This window comes from Staurois parvus, unplaced genomic scaffold (assembly GCF_062004578.1).
Source record: "Staurois parvus isolate SC_StPar_1 unplaced genomic scaffold, SC_StPar_1.0 ptg000070l, whole genome shotgun sequence".
Taxonomy (NCBI): Eukaryota; Metazoa; Chordata; class Amphibia; order Anura; family Ranidae; genus Staurois; species Staurois parvus.
This window is the reverse complement of record NW_028317866.1, coordinates 5,943,638-5,962,797: the sequence shown is the minus strand read 5'-3', so window position 1 is coordinate 5,962,797 and position 19,160 is coordinate 5,943,638. Positions and strand designations below refer to the sequence as shown.

Below are 19,160 nucleotides of genomic sequence, written 5' to 3'. Positions count from 1 at the left end.
TTGGATTCTTAAAGTGCATGTCTAGTTAGAACCTTTAATTTTTGTCTTAGTTTTAGATTACAGTAGAGTGCAGAAAGGTTAGAATTTGTGTACTATCAGCCAGGTAAATGTGAAATGTTGCATGTGGTTATTTTCACATGCAGGCAGAAAGTCTTGTGTATCATTTTCTGATTGGAATCTTACTCCAAAAATCCTCCAGGCCCAATATAATAATGTAGGTATATTGAAAATTTTGATGAGGGGGAGTCACCGGCAAAGCTAAGTATAAATAAACTAAGAATAAAAAAACAAGTTTGGACTCTACCTTCCTATTGTTACCTATAAAGGACTACAGAATCTTTATAATACTTACAGCTTTATGCTCCACTCCACCAATGCATGATACAAAAAAAGTTTCATTAAAGCGGAGCTCCACCCAAAAGGAGAGGTTTCGCTTTAAGGCTTCCTCCTCCGCACCCTTTTAAGGATTGACACCTTTTGGGAGCGGGGTGGGGGTACCTGAATTTGACAGGTATCCACTCCCACTTCCTCTGTGATCGCCTAGGTGATCAGAAGCAGAAGTTGTCCCCCCCCCTCCCCATAGTCTTTTGGGACACATGACAGGTCCAAGAAGGCTACAGCACCATTCACAAAGTACAGTGCTATTCGCGCATGCACAGTTGGCACCCGGATGTGCAGCCACAAGCTGTCACAGCCGGGTGCCCAAACTAAAGATGCCGGTGCCAGGGAAACAGGACAGCTGATGAACCGGCCAGTATGAGGACACCACAGGATCAAAGGACAGGTGAGTGGCTGTTTTTTTAAAAGTCAGCAGCTACAGTTTTTTTAGCTACAAACTTCTATTTTTTTCTAGGTTGATTGTAGCTCCGCATTAAGTACAAAAATTCTGACAAACCCTGTAATCCCTTATAAAAACAACTACAGCCCCCCCTCCAATATTCCATATGTGTAGTTAATGGCAGGCACGTATATATATGCACTATATCTGAATTGGAAACTGGGAGATACCGGGAACTGATATAATACAGGCACTCATATAGCCATAAGAGTCCTTTTCAGATTCGGCTATGATTCGGCGTAAAAGTCCAACAGTACTCCCTGGACAGTTTGTATAGCATGTCACAGTGACTGTAACATTCAATAAGCATGTTGACAAGTGGCTCCCTATTCCATTTCACAGTATAGACTTCAGCTGATGGTGCCTCAGATGTTCAGCTAGGCACAGTGGTCAAGAGGAGGACACCTAAATCTGTCAACAAAAAAGGTCATACCCAAAGTTTCACTTTCACGTGGATGTTGGAGTGTATTTTTTTTTAACACTTTTTAAAGTATGACATGTTCTACTGAACCCTTTATTTTCCCTCATAAAAGTCTTTATTAACTTCCTTTTCTGCTTTGCTGACAGAAACTCCTTGTTTACAGAGTTGGGTAACTAAAGCCGAATTGTACACACGAGTGAAGGAGCTAAAACAGTGGTTTATTCCCCATACTGTTTCACACCTCTAACCTCCCCCCCAGCATTTTTTTTTGTAACCCTCTGACATTTTAATTGGAAAGAGAAGCAGTCAGGTGAATAGCTCCTGTTTTGCTCTCTCTTTGAAAATCCACTGTGCTTTTTGAATCCGACATGATGGGTGTAACCACTAATATATTTTATTTGTAAATCAAATATGTAGCATAAATATAAAAAGCAAATACAATAAATTGGCCTAAAAAATTGTAAAGTAAAAGAAAAAAAGGAAAAAATGTGCATTACAGTTATTAGTAATTAGTTCCCTAAATAGCTTAGAATGAAAAACAGGTCAAATTGTTTAAGGCCATTCATACAAAATATATCTTTTGCAACAAGAATACCAAGTGTTCTTTAGAAACTGACCATATAAATCTGGGTCGGGAGAGAAAATAGATCATTACAAATTGCCTAAGGTCAATTTTGAACAGTGTTTAAAGAACAATTTTACTCCATATGTACAATAAGCAATTTTTATTAGCTATGAAGACAATCCAAGCTAACTGCAATCAGGAACAGCAGATCACAAATATCTTAATGAAACTGATCAATAGCATTTACTGTGATATTCAGATATGCTTGAAAAACAAAATCTGTGACCCATCCAGTGAGATAACTCAAGTGAAAAATCATACTGTCATTCCTTTCCTTGTGCCATTTAAAGGGCATCTATCACGACAGAACAATGGAGGTTACCATTGCTAACCCCTTTCTGAAAATGTTAGTTCTTTGGCTCTCATGCTGATTCTTTGTTAACAGAGCTGAGCCTGCGACTTAGAACAAGTATAGAGAGAAGAAACTCTGAAACTTTTCTAACACTGATGAAGTGGTTGCCCCAGAGGGTTGCTTGGGAGTGCAAAAGCATCTGAAATATGTAATCAAGCATTCACACAGAGCCTGTAAAATGCGGTGCCCCATTTAGACTTATATCAGTGTGGACCCACATATAATGGTTCGACAACTCAGGGCTCTCTGCTGAAACTGGTAAACAGAGCCATCAGAGGAAATTGCCCACTACTTGGCATGTAGAGGTTAAACAGGGAGAAGTTGAGGGTGCAAAAGTAAGAAAATAGGGGGGCCTGGGGTGCAGAGGTTAGCAAGAAGGGTGGGATTGGGAAGCAGAGATGAGCGGAGGGGATGGGGTTGGGATATAGAGGTAAGCAGACAGGGTTTTGATGGTCGCTATAAATACAACTATTACATTACTGGTTAGGGTAAATGTCTCTGTTATGTTGATGGTCAAAGTTAAACTTCTCATTACATTGGTGGTTAGTGCAAGTGACCTTTTTACATTGGTGGTCAATATAGAATACCTTCAATACCCTGGTGGTACGTGCAAATACCTCTACTACATAATGACCATTCAGGGCAAATCTTCCCATTGCATTGGTGGTCAGTGTAGAAATCCTACACCGATTTACAGATTTTACTGTTTGAAAGATAACTAATTTGCTAACATTTGTCAAGGCAGTCTTCCCCCTACTGACCACCAATGTCAGGGTCATTTAAGGCATTCATATTCATCTTCCCATTAGTCACCAACCCCAAGTACATATTCTGACCACCAATATTGCGGGACAAGGGCATTTTTTTCCACATCCAATCCACAAGTTGTGGTTTGAGGGTCCTATAGGAATCTGGCAGCCCCATTATATTATGGTGGTCCAGATAACTGCCCCCCCACCAGTGGAAAGAGCACAGAGGTACATTATTATACCTTACCATTCCCACAAACAGTTCTAGGTACACACTGATGTCACTGGATGGGCAGCACAGTGGCTAAATGGTTAGCACTTCTGCCTGGCAGTACTAGGGTCGTTGGTTTGAATCCCAACCACAGCACCACCTGCCTGGAATTTGCATTATCTCCCTGTGCCTGCGTGGGTTTCCTCTGGGTACTCCGGTTTCCTTCCACACTCCAAAGACATGCTGGTAGGTTAATTGTCTCCTGTCTAAATTGGCCCTAGTATGTATGAATGTGAGTTAGGGACCTAAGATTGAACACCCCTTGAGGGTTAGGGACTGATGTGAATGTATAATATATGTGTAAAGCGCTGCATAAATTGACGGCCCTATATAAGTACCTGAAATATATAATAATAATGTTATAATTCATATTTATTCTCCCACTAACCACCAACCACAAGTGCGTTTTCTGATCACTGAAACTAGGACATTTTTTTCCTCCCAGAAACCACTGACCACAGGGCATATTTCCCTGCAGTTACTACTGCTGGGGGCTTCTTTTTCTCACTGATGCTGGAGTTTCGGTATACTGAATGGTATACTAAAGGGGGCAGCAAACTTACTGCTCTTTCCTGGTCACCCAGGCTGAGTGCCTGGTGAAGGGTCTAATTATAATTTTAAAGGGGAGACCCATAACCATACGAATCTTGCTTATGCCCTGAAGTGTGCCTTTTAATTCACCCGGACACCCAAATCTCTAATGTATTTAGGTATCCACCTCACTGACCGCGTGGATTCCTTTTATGCCTCTAATTATGCCCCCTTACTAGGTAAAATTTGTTGCGAATTACAGGCATGTGATAGGGCGAATTTTACATGAATAGGTCATATTAATATTCGAAAAATGACCATATTTCCCTGTATACTTTTCTTCCTGCAGATGGTACCTGTCTCCCTGCCTAAACACTTTTTTATTGAGTTTCGTCATCACTTTGCCTCGTTTGTTTAGGGTGGCAAGAGACCACAGATGGCCTGGCATATACTGAAAAGGCCTAAACAGGTGGGAGGATTAGGTGTACCCGACATACAACTCTATTATAGGGCAGTTGCACTTTAGCAGATCCTCAACTAGAGGTTTCATGTTTCCTCTAAGCTCTTGGTCTCCCTTGAAAAAACCATAGCGGGCCGTAACTAGTCCTATGCACTTTGGGTCTTATCAGGCGCTAGGGGTTTCTCAGATTGGGTCTCTCCATTGACTACCTATGTTCTTGTGGTCTGGGATAGATACGGGTAGGGGTTTTCCCCCAGGGGAATAGCTTTCCTATTTTGGACCGTGAGTGAGAGATAGAAATGTTAGTTTGTCTCATCTTATGGAGGGAAGTAACCTGTACTCACTTACCTGTCTTAGGGAGCATTTTGGTGGCTTCCCTTACAAGCTTCAACCACCTGAGGACTGGCAGAGACCCCATCCCACATATGATCTCAGTCCTCTATAAATGACTTACTTTGGCTACCTTCAATCCTAAGCCGATATATATCAGGGAATGGGAACAAGACCTCCAGTGTGAGTTTACTGATGAACAACTGCAACACCTATATCGTTTGACACATTCCAGCTCTATTGACACTAAGACTCAGGAGAATAACTATAAATTGTTGTTGAGATAGTACCGTGTGCCCACTGCACTTGCCCGGATCTACCCATCTATTTCTGACCGCTGCTGGAGAGGCTGTGGACAAAGAGGTACATTCCTCCACATTTGGTGGGATTGCCCTATGCTCTTGCCTTTCTGGGTGGACATCTGGGACCACATAGTGGAGATTGTGGCCATAGATCTCCCCCTATCTGATGAACACCTTTTGTTTCACACCTCCACCATGCCTATTTCTCCCTCCAAAAACTGCTCTCTCCCACACCTCCTCAATGCTGCAAAACGCCTTGTTCCTGTCCACTGGAACAGCTCTCGTGTCCCCAGCCGAAAAGATTGGATTGGGAAGGTGACGGAGATAATGGAGGCTGTGTGGGGGTACTCAGGACCACTTTAACGCTATCTGGGCATCCTGGAGGCACTACGCCTCCAGATCGCCTGCACCCTCCTCCAGCTTAGATGTAGCTCTGCTGGCACTTGCTGATCCCACCTTCAAACAACTTGTTCAGGTGCATCAGCAATCCTGATTTTCCCCTCTTGCCGCTGTATCCTTTACTGGGCGGTAGTTGGGGGTCTCCTTTTATTTGTGACTATTGACACCTTTTTTTACTTCAGTCCGCAACCTAGATGTAGTTGACATATTTATGTTTACGGATAGTAATGAGATCTTATATTGACTAACCTGGATGTTGTCATTTGTTTTGGGTTTTTTTTGTCTCAAGTTAGCTCATTATGCCACTAGTCCTTATTTTGTGATGGAGACGTGTATCTTTTAAGTTTGAACGTCAGTGATACTGGAAGACTTGAACTTGTCTCGTTGGTTATGACTCTTTCTGTACATAGTGGTTGAGACATGCCTATTTGATTTCCTTTGTCCTTTTTTTTACCCTAAATAACGATTACATTAAAAAAATGTAGGATTACATCAGATGACAGGAATGCTGCTCTATACTTTAGCATGTGTACTATTCATTTTCTGACTAAGCTTTTCTTTATATTGCGTGTCTGCTTTTAACATTATGTAACTTTCAGAACTGGGGACTTAGGTCCCCCACTTATACCCCTAGCACCTGCAAAAACATGTCTGGAGCTGCCCCTGACAGCATGCTTGTCCTGGTTCACTGACTCTACTTACTGAGGTCAGACACAGCCAGGCATCTTGCATTTTTAGAGGAAAGCTGGCAATGGCAGCCCTCATATTTATCTCAATAAAAAGTCACCTTTAGTTTCTCCTGGAAAGACTACACATAAGGCACTACATTTCAAAGGGCAGCTCCACAGAAAAGGAGATCACTTGTGCAAAATTTATGATACAAAACAAACAAAACCCATGCCACCCTTTCCAAAACTAATTAGTACATACCAAGCTGCTATCCCAAAACCCAATAATATGTGTCACTTAAATGCAAAATGTGACAGCTCTAGGTGTAAACATATCCATAAACATCTTATAAATAAAGTACATGAATGAAGTGCTACAAAAACTATCAAATACTTTCAAAAAGATGTGCTTCAAGAAATAAGCTACATTCAGAGTGATATAATATTTATAATAGTACCAAAAAAATGTCCTGTACTTGATCACATTACAAAGTGAACCAATAAAGTGTCTATTAAACAAAGTGCCCCATGCTCTTATTAATCTCTTCTCCAATATTTCAGAAAATTATCTGGTTTCTTGCTGTGAAAAGTGTCACCCATGTGTCACCTTCACCATGGAAAACTCACCAGATAGCCATGTCCATCAGCTCATAACCTTTTTTACCACTTGCCCCACCCTATTAGATTGTAAGCTTTTATGAGTAGGGCCCTCTTAATCCACTTGTTTTGATTGTATTGTAACTATACTGTCTCCCATTATATTATAAAGCAGTGCACAAACTGTTGGAGCTATATACGTCCTGTATAATAATAATAATAATAATGACCCTCTTGCTAAATGTGAGTCTTAAAGAGCTTGTGCCTCTTTAAGGAAGGGGGGTCCCGGACCACTGCAGCTCTCTCTCCTTTTAAACACCCCACACATAGGTGTCACCATAGAAAAGGAAAAGCTCATATAATGTAAAACCTTCAATTTCTTATAAAGCTTCCACTAAAACCATGTATACGCACATTTAATAGTGCATAACCTTGCACCAAGAAAATATTGCATGTTCATATCAAAAGTACCAGCCCAGCCGTCCAAGTATGACAAAAGCGCAGCCCTTACACTCAGGGTATATCTCCACTTCCAGTATCACGTAGCAGAATGACATCACTTCCTGTGTGCCTGTCCCACTTCTACATGATCACTCCTAGAAATTTATCAAAAATAGAGCAACCAGAATCTAGAGCAGATGTGCATTGCAACCAATCAGCTTCTAGCTTTCATTTTTAAAGCTTAACTGAACAAGTTAAAGATATTAGCTGATTTGTTGTTATGTATAACTGCTCTAGACTCTGAGCTCCAGTTTTGATAAATTCCCCCCCATACGATGTGTAGAATGCCCCAAATTTCCATATTGACACGGTAGTGAAATTTTAATTAATTAATTTATTTTTTTCAGTTAAAATATCATATACTGTATATATACAGTATATATTAATTTGCAATGCCATTAACAACTTGACCTCCAGAGGATTTATCCCCCTTAATGACCAGGCCTCTTTTTGCTACTCGGTGCTGCACTAATTTAACTGATAATTGCGTGGTCATGCAATGCTGCACCCAAAAGAAAATTTACGTCCTTTTTTTCCACACAAATAGAGCTTTCTTTCGGTGGTATTTGATCACCTGTGCGCTTTTTATTTTTCACGCTATGAACAAAAAAATGCCAAAAATTTTGAAGAAAAACAATATTTTTTACTTTCAGCTATAAAAAATATATAGTAAACGCAAAGTTAGTTATAAATTTAGGCCAAAATGTATTCTGCTACATGTTTTTGGTAAAAAAAATCCCAATAAGTGTATATTGATTGCTTTGTGTGGAAGTTATAGCGTCTACAAACTATGGTATAGATACTGCATTTTTTTGCTATACAGCACTGCGCTAGTTTAACGGACAATTGCGCAGTCATGCAAAACGGTACATAAATGAAATTTACATCCTTTTTTTTCCCACAAATTGAGCTTTGGTATTTGATCGCCTGTGCAGTTTTTATTTTTTGCGCTATAAAAAAAAAAAGGCTGACAATTTTGAGGAAAAAAAACAATATTTTGGACTTTTTGCTATAAAACACGTTCCAGTAAAAAAAAATTTAAAAATCAAATTTAGTCATACATTTCTGCCAAAATGCTTTATGTGACATGTCTTTGCTAAAAAAAAAAACCCCAATACGTGTAAATTAATTGGTTTATGTGAAAGTTATAGCGTTTACAAATGGCGGGAAAGATACTGGGATTTTTAGTTTTTTTTATACTAATAATGGCGGTGATCAGCGACTTATGGCGGCGATCAGTGACTTATGGCGGTGATCAGCGACTTACGGCGGGACTGCGGCGGACATTCTGACATTGGGGTGTACTGACTTGGGGTCACTGACATCCCCAGTGACACCAATACAGTGATCAGTGCAAAAAAAAAAAACACTGACACTGTACTAATGGCACTGGGGAGGAAGGGGTTAAGTTTATTATTCAGGGAAAGGGTTACTTGTGTGAGGGGAGTGTTTTACTAGGGGGCAGGGGTGTGTACTACAGGGAACATCGCTGATCGGGAGAGAGAAACTCTTCTGTCCCGATCAGCGTGTCCTGGAGCTGTCAGGGAACTGACAGAAAGCACAGCTACTGCAGCTGTGCTCTCTGTCAGCAATTGCCGCCGATCGCCGGGACATAGCCGGTAACGACCGGCTGTGACCCGGCGACTGACACCCGCTGCTGTGATCGGCGGGACAGGTAGGGCGGCGGCGCACCTCGCGCGCACCCCCTACCTGTTTTAAAAACACACGTTTTAAAATAAATGTGGTTTTGCCCAGCCGTGCCGCCCTGCCGCCGTATTTCTACAGTGGCTGGGCGGCATGTGGTTAAAGTGTATTTAAATGCAAAACATGTATTTTAGTTTTTGCAAAAGACTAGTAGGACATTTGATCACTGCCACCAGGACTGTAAGTGATAGGAAATGTGAAATCTTAAGTTTTCACCAGAGCAGTAATGAAGGGGAAATCATCTAACAAGGATATGTGTTCCGGTGACAACTGTCTAAAAGGGATTTCCCCCACTTTTTGCATTTTTGTATCTATAGCACAGGATGTGAAGGGAAATATCCCCTATGGGAAACAGGTGGCACGCAAACTTCACAGATGTTTCAAAGCAGTACTCCAGATATTTAACCCACTACCTGCCTCCACATCCCATTTTTATACAAAAAAAAATCCATATTACACCTTTTTCTGCGCTCTTCTATCCAGTCCGTTGATGTCACAACAGCTACCTCATCTTGCTCCAGGAGTGGTTAATATTCTTCCTGGACTGAACGACACTTGTGTAATGACCTGTGAGCACCCTTCAGTCCTGGAATACTTTGAGTCCAGCCTGTGTGCTGACACTTCCCTTGGGGGAAATGACTGGGCTGGGCTCACAGGAAATGGGCAGAATGACATCACAGTCACTCTGCCCTGGCAGGAGGAGGAAGCTGAGGACAATGCTGGAACATGGAGAAGGTGAATAATACTTAGCTTTTTTTTAAACATTGGAGGGGGGGAGGACTACAATTTCCTAACCTATGTTTAATATTTTTTGATTATGTCAACTTTTCATCAATAGCGGAGTCACCCATTTAGTAACTCACTGTAGAGCAGCTATTCTCAACCAGGTTTCCATGGGACTCTAGGGTTCCTTCAGAGGTTGACAAGGGTTCCTTGAGCTGAGGCTGACTGACCTCTTATCCAATTGTATTCACATAGTTCTGGGTCCAACACCACTTGGCAGAGACAGCAGCATGACACCAATGATATTTGTAGCTATCTGTGAAGGTGGCATTTTGATCACCACTACAAGAGGTGCATTCCTCCCACTGACCACCAATGCTAGGGGCATTTTCCTAATGGCCCTAGATGCATTAATGTTAGCAGAATTTGCCTGAGACTTAAATATAACTTCAAGAGTTCCTCTTCAATAAAAATGTTGAGAAAGTCTGCATTTCATAATAAATGAAAAAAACATAAATGTTCTATAATTCAACAATCACCTATAGTTGGTTTTCAGGAAATGTCTATATACTGTATATCTTTCCTTCTGCTTCAAACAGCAACACTATTTATCATGAATTATATAATAAATACGTTTTTTCCCTACAAACTAGATGTCAAATTAATTTACGAAAGGTATTATCTTGATAGTCGTGGGATCTTCTTAGCGTACAGAGTGTGATTACTAAGCTTGTTATTTGCAAACATTCCCCCATCCCTCGCTATCCAAAGTGACCTATTTTTCTCCAATTAAACATGGACGTGTTGTGCTCCTCATTGCTAAAACTGATTATGTTCTACTTATTCTTACTTTTTGAATAATGCTAATTATTTTTTTGCAGATACATTCTATTTTATTCTGATTATTTCCTCTGGGTAATAATAAATGTTCGGATTAAAAGTCTAAACAAAGAAGAAAGTGCTACTTTTCTTAACTTTGCCTTTTATGGTGCATTTTTAAAGTCTAGACAAAACTTTTTTTTATTATTTTGGATAGATTGGGAAGGGTTAAAACCTCTGGGAGTTTTTAACTGCCATTTCTGTAATTATTGGGGAGTTTTTCTTTCACTTTCAGTATGGAAATTGGAGATGTAAGTATGGGAAATGTGGGGTGATGATGTGTGGTGCACACTTTTTAAAAAAATAGTTTAAAATATTTTAATAACTTTTCAAATGACACAGTGAAATGCTGAGGAGAAAAAGAAGAATTGAAACCTGGTCAGCAACAAGTGACTGCTATCCACTAATCACACCATACTTAACCTCCCTAGCGGTCTGATTATGTCAGTATTTCTGTGCTCAAAGTGGTACTGTTTTTGCATAGAAATATGTTGTTTTTTTATTGTAGGCCTGTAATTTTTAGGAATAACTCACTGAAATCTGTCCGAACAAGAGTCCAGTAAACATCCCGGGTACGATAAAATTTGAAACACGAAATCATAAATTATAATTTAATAAATAATCATAAAAAATAATCATATAATAATAATACATTTAATTAAATAATGTAATCAAACCAAAAACACTGAAATTTAAAAAATATAACGCCAAGTTTGCACATCACTGAGCTTAGTAGCAAAATCGTTTTCAGTGTCTGATGACAAATTTCCCCACGAATCATTATCACTCAATTCTGCAAGTGGTTCTAATTTACTATCGCTGTTCTCTAGATGGTCTAAAATCACTTTTGACCTAAAGGGACGCTTTTTGGACGCCATGGACATTTCTCAGTTTCCAGGCAGAAAGAACAGTAAAAATGCAGGCAGGGCACAGGACAAAGCACTCGGGACAAAATGTATGTGAAATGCTTTGATACAGTAATGTTTTACTATGTGATTTTAGTGTATTGAGTGAATGTCACTTTTAAAATCTTTGAATTTCCCGCCGGTTCCGTCCCCGTACGTCCTGACACTGGCAGGGAACGGAACCTGGAAGACGGATGCCGGCATCGGCCAGAGGAGATGGCCGGGGACTCTACAGGGGGGACATCGCGGGAGCGAACGACAAGATAAGTGATCGAGGGAATCCCTGAGCAACGCTGCAGGGTAATCCCGAGTGTAGCTCGGGGTTACGGCTTTTGGTACTGAAACTTTACCCCGAGCTTCACTTGGGAATACCGTCAGGGAGGTTAATAAAAAAAGACCTTTTCACTATAAAATAAAATCACTTAAATCCCAGAAAACACAAAATCATTAAACTTTCACCCTTTCAAATGCAAAGCCCACTAAGTGACTGCTTCCCTCAAATTCATGCCAAAACCAAAATGAAATAAAATAAAAAAGTTAAATAGATCCCAATTTAAAAAATAAAAAAACACCAACAATGGGATTATTAGATGAAGCGTTAACAATCAATCAGCTTCTGTGAGCAGATAGTAGCCCTGTGTTGAAACTGAAAGTAGTTCTAAAGGCAGGACATTTTTACCTTAATGCATTCTCTCATTAACCCCTTGGCACAGGCGCCTCCCAGCCCTTTAAGGGTTTCAGAAGCCGGGAGGCGGGGTTTAGGGTCAAGTGACCTCCGTGACGCTGTCACGGCGGTCACATGATTGGGAAAGGTCCCGATCGAAAGAGGAGATGTATACCGGACATGTGTGCTGGGAGCGTTCAGGGTGTGCGCTCTCAGCACATATATATTTTTTTAATAGTACGCAAATGTGCTGCCGCTCGGTGTCTAGACCCAGACGCCGGGAGGCTACATATTTGCCTTCGGCCGGCGCCAAGAGGTTAAGGTAAAAAATGTCCCACTGGCTATATCACCCCCTCACCTCTGTAAATACTTACCTGAGTCCTATCTCAATCCAGCGTTGTGCTCGAGTGCAGCTGCACTGTTCTCTTTTCTTCTTTTCACAGGACTCAGTGAAAACAGGGCCAGTCATTGGCTCCTGCTGCTGTCAATCAAATTCTGTGAAGAGGGAAATGGGGGTGTAGCCAAACTGTGCTGTGTATGTGTCAGGAATGGACTTGCCAATAATGGTGGGACTCACCTGCCTTGTGGGCTGCAGAACCAGGGCTGGCCAGCGGGTGCTCTCAGCAATCAGAGACTCACCCCTGCAATCAGTCAAACACCTGAAGCTGATTGCAGGGGTTGTATTTAAGGAATGGCCAGACTCACAGTCAGGGCCTTGGTGTGTGTTTTTCCATGGGCTCCTGTACCTTGTATCCTGTATTCCTGTTCCTGTCTGACTTGTTGCCGACCCTGCCTGATCCTGACCTCTGCTGACTTCTCCTGCTTGATCCCTGGCTTGTGACCCTGACCATTCTCTGCCCGACCCTCTGTACCGCGCTGCCCGTGAGTTACCGAACCCAGCTTGTGACCCCGACCACTCTCCCGCCTGTTCCTGGTACTCCGTTTGCTACTGACCCGGCCTGCCTGACTACTCTTTGTATTGTATGTATTGTTATCGGTGGGTGGTTTGGTTTGTTTGCACTGTGTTTATGTTTAGTTTTGCACTGCGTTTTGTATTGTTAGTCTTAATAAATAAATATTGTTTATACCATATCTGAAGCCTGCGTTTCCCTGTGTCAGTCCACACACCTCTGGTCATACCTGGAGCCCTGACATTACACCAAGGCCAATCCTGACCAGAAGTGGCTGCACAGGGAAGCCATCTTGGCTTATTGTTGCTGGGTAGGATGGATCTTGATGAGGTGGTGTATTTATCTCTGCTAGTGTTTGATGACAAAGACTATGCTTATCAGACTCTGAAGGAGTATCCCCGGGATCAACTACTAGAATGCATAAGGATCGCTCATTGCCTAGTAGATTAGGGCACAGATTTTTCTGAGGTGCAACCATTGATCCAGGTTTGTGCTGAGTTGGCTCGGTCCTGTACCCCTGAAAGCAGGAATGACTTTTTTCCCCCATTTAGTGTGGATCAAGTGGAATCACTGGTATGGTTGGAGGATGATCCAGATTGCTTCCATGAGCATTATGCAGCTTGTCCATCACATGTGCTTATGGATTGCATAAACGCAGTGCAGTCTTTGGTCAGACAAGCTATATGTAAGCTAAGTTTTGTTCAACCAGTACTGCAGACATGAACAGATTTGTTGCACCCAGCCTCAGTCAGCTTGCAACATCATTCCTCTGCTCAAGGCACTCTTCCTGCCTCCCCGACAGCACCCCCAGTGACGGCCCAGTATACTCTGCTAACTACCACATACCAGTCCTCTGCTCCCACTCGCTGCACCTATCCTTTCTGTAACCCTGTAAAGAAGTCCTCTGTAGCAACTGCTCCCTCCACTGTTCCATCCTCCAGCTCTTCTCTGTCTTTAGCTGCTCCATTCGTTTACAGACCTGCATTTACTTACAGTGCTCCAGTAACTAAAACCAGAAAAAAGCGAAAATTCTTTCCAACCAGTACCATCCTGCCAGTATCCAAACCGGTCAGCCTGCCGTCTGAGAACCCACCTTCCGTGGTTCAGCCTGGTGCCTCGGCACCCGCAATTCAGCCTGATGTCTCTACCCAGCCTGATGTCTGTACCCAGCCTGATGAACTGATCCAGCCTAATGATCCTATCATGCCAGATGACTCGGTGCCCGCTGTCGAGCCAGATGACCTGATGCCTGGTGACCCGATGCCCGCTGTCGTGCCTGATGACCCGATGCCAGCTGTCGAGCCAGATGACCTGATCCCTGGTGACCCGATGCCCGCTGTCGAGCCAGACGATCCAATGCCCGATGACCCGGTACCTGCTGTTGAGCCAGACAATCCAATGCCTGGTGACCCAATGCCCGCTGTCGAGCCAGACGATCCAATACCTGGTGACCCAATGCCTGCTGTCGAACCAGATGACTCGGTGCCCGCTGTCTTGCTTGATGACCCAATGCCTGCTGTCGAACCAGATGACTCGGTACCCGCTGTCTTGCTTGATGACCCGATGCCCGCTGTCTTGCCAGATGACTCGGTGCCCGCTGTCGAGCCAGATGACCTGATGCCTGGTGACCCGATGCCCGCTGTTGTGCCTGATGACTCGGTGCCCACTGTCTTGCCAGATGACTCGGTGCCTGCTGTCGAGCCAGATGACCTGATGCCTGGTGACCCGATGCCCGCTGTCGATCCAGAAGATCCAATGCCTGATGACCCAGTGCCCGCTGTCATGCCTGGTGACCCGATGCCCGCTGTCGTGCCTGATGACCCGATGCCCGCTGTCGAGCCAGACGATCTAATGCCTGATGACCCAGTACCCACTGTCGAGCCAGATGACCTGATACTAGATGACCCGATGCCCCCTGTCGAGCCAGATGACCCGATGCCCGCTGTTGAGCCAGATAACCCGATGCCTGATGACCCAGTGCCCGCTGTTGTGCCAGTTGACTCGGAGCCCGCTGTCGTGCCGGTTGACTCAGAGCTCGCTGTCGTGCCTGGTGACTCGGGGCCCGCTGTCTTGCCAGATGACTCGGAGCCCACTGTCTTGCCAGGTGACTCAGGGCCTGCGGTCTTGCCAGATGACTCGGGGCCCACGGTCTTGCCAGATGACTCGGGGCCCGCCTGGTGGCCCGGTGCCTGCCGCTCCGCCTGATGGCCCGGTGCCTGCTGCTCCGCCTGGTGATCCGGTGTTCAGCCCGATGTGCCTCTGTCCGGTGCCCAGCCCAATGTGCCTCTGTCCGGTGTCCAGCCCGATGTGCCTCTGTCCGGTGCCCAGCCCAATGTGCCTCTGTCCGGTGCCCAGCCCGATGTGCCAGTCTTTGATATCCCGCCAGTTACCGGACCTGGGATGTGGAACATTTTGCCCAGCTAGGACTGTTTGGAGCGTCATGAGGCCGCTCCTTGGGGGGGGGTACTGTCAGGAATGGACTTGCCAATAATGGTGGGACTCTCCTGCCTTGTGGGCTGCAGTACCAGGGCTGGCCAGAGGGTGCTCTCCCGCCTGTTCCTGGTACTCCGTTTGCCCGTTTGCTACTGACCCGGCCTGCCTGACTACTCTTTGTATTGTATGTATTGTTATCGGTGGGTGGTTTGGTTTGGTTTGTTTGCACTGTGTTTATGTTAGTTTTGCACTGCGTTTTGTATTGTTAGTCTTAATAAATTATATTGTTTATACCATATCTGAAGCCTGCGTTTCCATGTGTCAGTCCACACACCTCTGGTCAAAGCTGGAGCCCTGACAGTATGTCAATAGATTTACACAGCTCGGTTTGGGAGCTAGCCCATAGATAGTGCAGCGAGAAGAGGAGGAGCTGAGAGCACTGACGGGGGACCCGAGAAGAGAAGGTTTGGGGCTGCTCTTTGCGATACCATTGCACAGAGCAGGTAAGTATACCATGTTTATTATTTGAATAAAACAAAACATTTAAGCTTTACACTCACTTCAGAATTATTAAAATGATTTATTTGGCAGCTACAGATACTGTAGTTGCTAACTTTTAAGATAGTACACTTACCTGTCCAGGGTTCCAGCACCATCCTCACCCAAGACAGTTTTTCACCAGTCTTCAGGTCCCTGGAGCTGGCATATCTAGTGTGGGAAGCCGACTGTGACTCCTCATGGCTTCACAGCTGGCTTCCCAATGCATATGCGCAAGTTGCATTGCGCCTTGTGAATGGCCCCGCAGCCTCTTGGGACCTGTGATGTGTCCCAAGAGGTTGCAAACAGAGAGGGAGGGGGGGACAACTTCTGGCAGAATCACCTAAGTGATTCCAGCGGTAGTTGGAGCAGGTACCTGCTGAAACTAGGGCCCAGAGGCCAAGTTTTTCATCATAAGTGAAGAGCAAGGCCTTTCCAAATCAAACTTTTTCCAGTGGGGATCCATCCATGGGGATGTGTGAAATAAGGAATGCACACCGAAGCATACAGAATGAGACAGCACGGAATAGGGAGCATATACAGATGGAGGAGCTGTGCAATAGGACATGTACAGAGCAGCATACAGAATAAAGAGGTGTGGAATAATGAGTGGAAAGCACAGCAACCACAGAATCAGTGGGGCACATACAAACCAATTCAATTCCAATGGGTAGTTTCAAGGTTAAAGTTATTGTAAAGCTTTTTTTAAAATTAAATTTAAATAATTTAATTAAATAATAAACATGTTATACTTACCTGCTCTGTTCAATGGTATAGCACAGAGAAGCCCCCAACCTCCTTTTCTGGGGTCCCCTGCCGGTAATCATGGCTCCTTCTCTTCTCTGAGTGCCTCCATAGCAAGGAACTTGTGTAGGCTTGATTCCAAGCTGGACTGTGTGCATCCTTAGTCACAAACAGCATGGCTTGGTCCCACCCCCACTCACTCCTAGCTGAATATGGCTGACAGTAGCGGGAGCCAAAGGCTCTTGTTGCTCTCAGCTAAGCCTGTGAGAAAGAGGAAAGGGGAGAAGAGCTGATGCAGACGGGACAACGCTGGATCAAGAATGGACTCAGGTAAGTGTTTAAGAGGAGACAGGCGAATGGAGCAACTATTGAGAGGTTTTTTTACTTTAATGAAGAGAATGCATCAAGGTATAAAACCTTTTTTTCCTTTTTTCAGAACCATTTTAACATGACCACAATGCATTGCAATGCAGCATGTAAATTAATAAACCTCCCAGTAATGCAATTAAAAGACTGCAGCTAGAAGAAAGATCTAATAATTTGTAATGTGACTTCAGGAGGCTGATACCAACAAGCTCACAGCACAGCGGGCAGCACAGTGTCTAAATGGTTAGCACTTCCGCCTGGCAGTACTAGGGTCGCTGGTTCGAATCCCAACCCCGGAACCACCTGCCTGGAGTTTGCATGTTCTCCCTGTGACTGCGTGGGTTTCCTCCAGGTACTCCGGTTTCCTCCCACACTCCAAAGACATGCTGATAGGTGAATTGGCTCCTGTCTAAATTGGCCCTAGTATGTGTATGTATGAATGTGAGTTAGGGACCTTAGATTGTACACCCCTTGAGGGTTAGGGACTGATGTAAATGTACAATATATATGTAAAGCACTGTGTAAATTGACGGCACAATATAAGTACCTAAAATAAATAAAATAAAAAATAAAAATAAAATGAACCTGGAATGTAAGCGATCAACACCTGTTTTGTGCTCTACTCTTTGATACAGGTTAATAACACTTTGTTTATGCTATCTTTATTCATTTTTGTGTTTGTTCTGACATTCACTTTCTCTGCTTATCATCCTATATGTTTGTAATGGTAACTCTCTAATACAAATTGATGCATTTTTGCCATGTGGCCTGTGCTGTCAAAAAGTAATAATCTGTATAATGTGATCCATTTCTGTTTAACACATTAAATGTGGAATGCAAGTGAGCAATATGTGTTTTGTGTTCTCCTCTTTTACAGGCTGCATCTTTGTTATACCTTGCACTACCTTGCAGATCACCAATAACCCAATAACCCTGTAACAGTAACACACAGTATATTCACATTCGTTCTTAAATTTTTCCCAATGCACATATGCAGTGTGTTGTAGTGTACCATAAAACACATTCAAATTCTCTGTGCATTGCAAGGCGAAATGTTTGTATCTATAGTACAAGACCTATTTTTGTGCAATGAACTGCATTGACAGACAATTCCAAATAAACAGACAGCTCAACATTCTCCAATAAATGAAAACAAGTTAAAACGTATGTGTTAATGAGCTCTTTTAGATAATATACAGTATATTTTACCTTGGTGCAGACACTTTTATTATTAGACCCAGGTTGTTTGCCAAACTCACATTTTCAAACATCTCAAGTCAAATGATATCTCTTGCCAACTGTGCCACTCAGTGCCAGCCTCCTCTGCTCTGCTAGCCCTCAATGAATGGAACTGAAAGTGACATTACATTTTTTTAATTCCACAGGGAGGTCCTTTATTCAAAGCTTTAGAACAGCTTTTGTGGTTTGATGTGATGCTGTGGTTTGAGCCCAGTTTTCAATCTAGCTGGAGAAAAAAAGAGGTATTTTGCGAAACTATAAAATTATTACTATGTAAGGAATATGTACTATACACTATTATATGTATATTTATTTGTTGCTTTTTTGATGTTCTCTTAGTATATAACTCTTAGGACTCCTGATGAAGTGGATACTACAGTCCATGAACCACATTGAGTCCAAGGCTGCCTATCAAAAACCGTCAAAAGGAACTGGCAAAATCCTATATTGGGCTATGCCCTTAATGTATTCGTATTAGGCTACCTTGTAGTAGATGATAGAGCATTAAGGTATTAAGCAGTCATTATGGTCATTTTTCATTTCGCTGGTTTTAACAATATAATTGTAAGAATAAAAGTGATGTGATTTTATTAATGTATTTGTTAAGGTGTGGTGTGCCAAAAGTCTATTAATACTCTGTATTTGTCAAAATTCACAACAATTAGAACAAATTGATACTTGAGATGTCCACTGAAATTGAATGAATTGTATCTACAACACTACACAAAAGTGTTCTTTGTAACTGTATGATGTTCTAAATACAACAATTCATTTCAATTCAAATCTTACTTTAGATATGCTGACTATAATATTTTTCAGTTTTTATTGAGACATTGCCTGTTATTCAATTTATTTGTTTGCTAATGAAGTGTTGTGACCTTTAGTGTCTGTATGTAAGATATTATTATCTTTGAGTCTGCTATTTACTGGAATCAGATATTATATGCAAATGAGTATATACCCTTTGACTTTTATAGTAATATTTTTTTACTTGTATATATTTTTTTATAT

The 19,160-nt window shown here is 42.7% G+C and overlaps 1 long non-coding RNA gene across 1 annotated transcript in view; it reads left to right on the top strand.

Moving 5' to 3' along the window:
- The window catches only part of LOC149469461 (uncharacterized), a 29,769-nt gene extending 10,906 nt beyond the window's left edge, over window positions 1-18,863 (top strand). Inside the window, exons 2-3 of the long non-coding RNA XR_016311577.1 lie at window positions 18,296-18,391; window positions 18,489-18,863. This is a non-coding gene — a long non-coding RNA (uncharacterized LOC149469461). The remainder of the gene's footprint in view (window positions 1-18,295; window positions 18,392-18,488) is intronic.
- The last annotated feature ends 297 nt before the right edge of the window (window positions 18,864-19,160 follow it).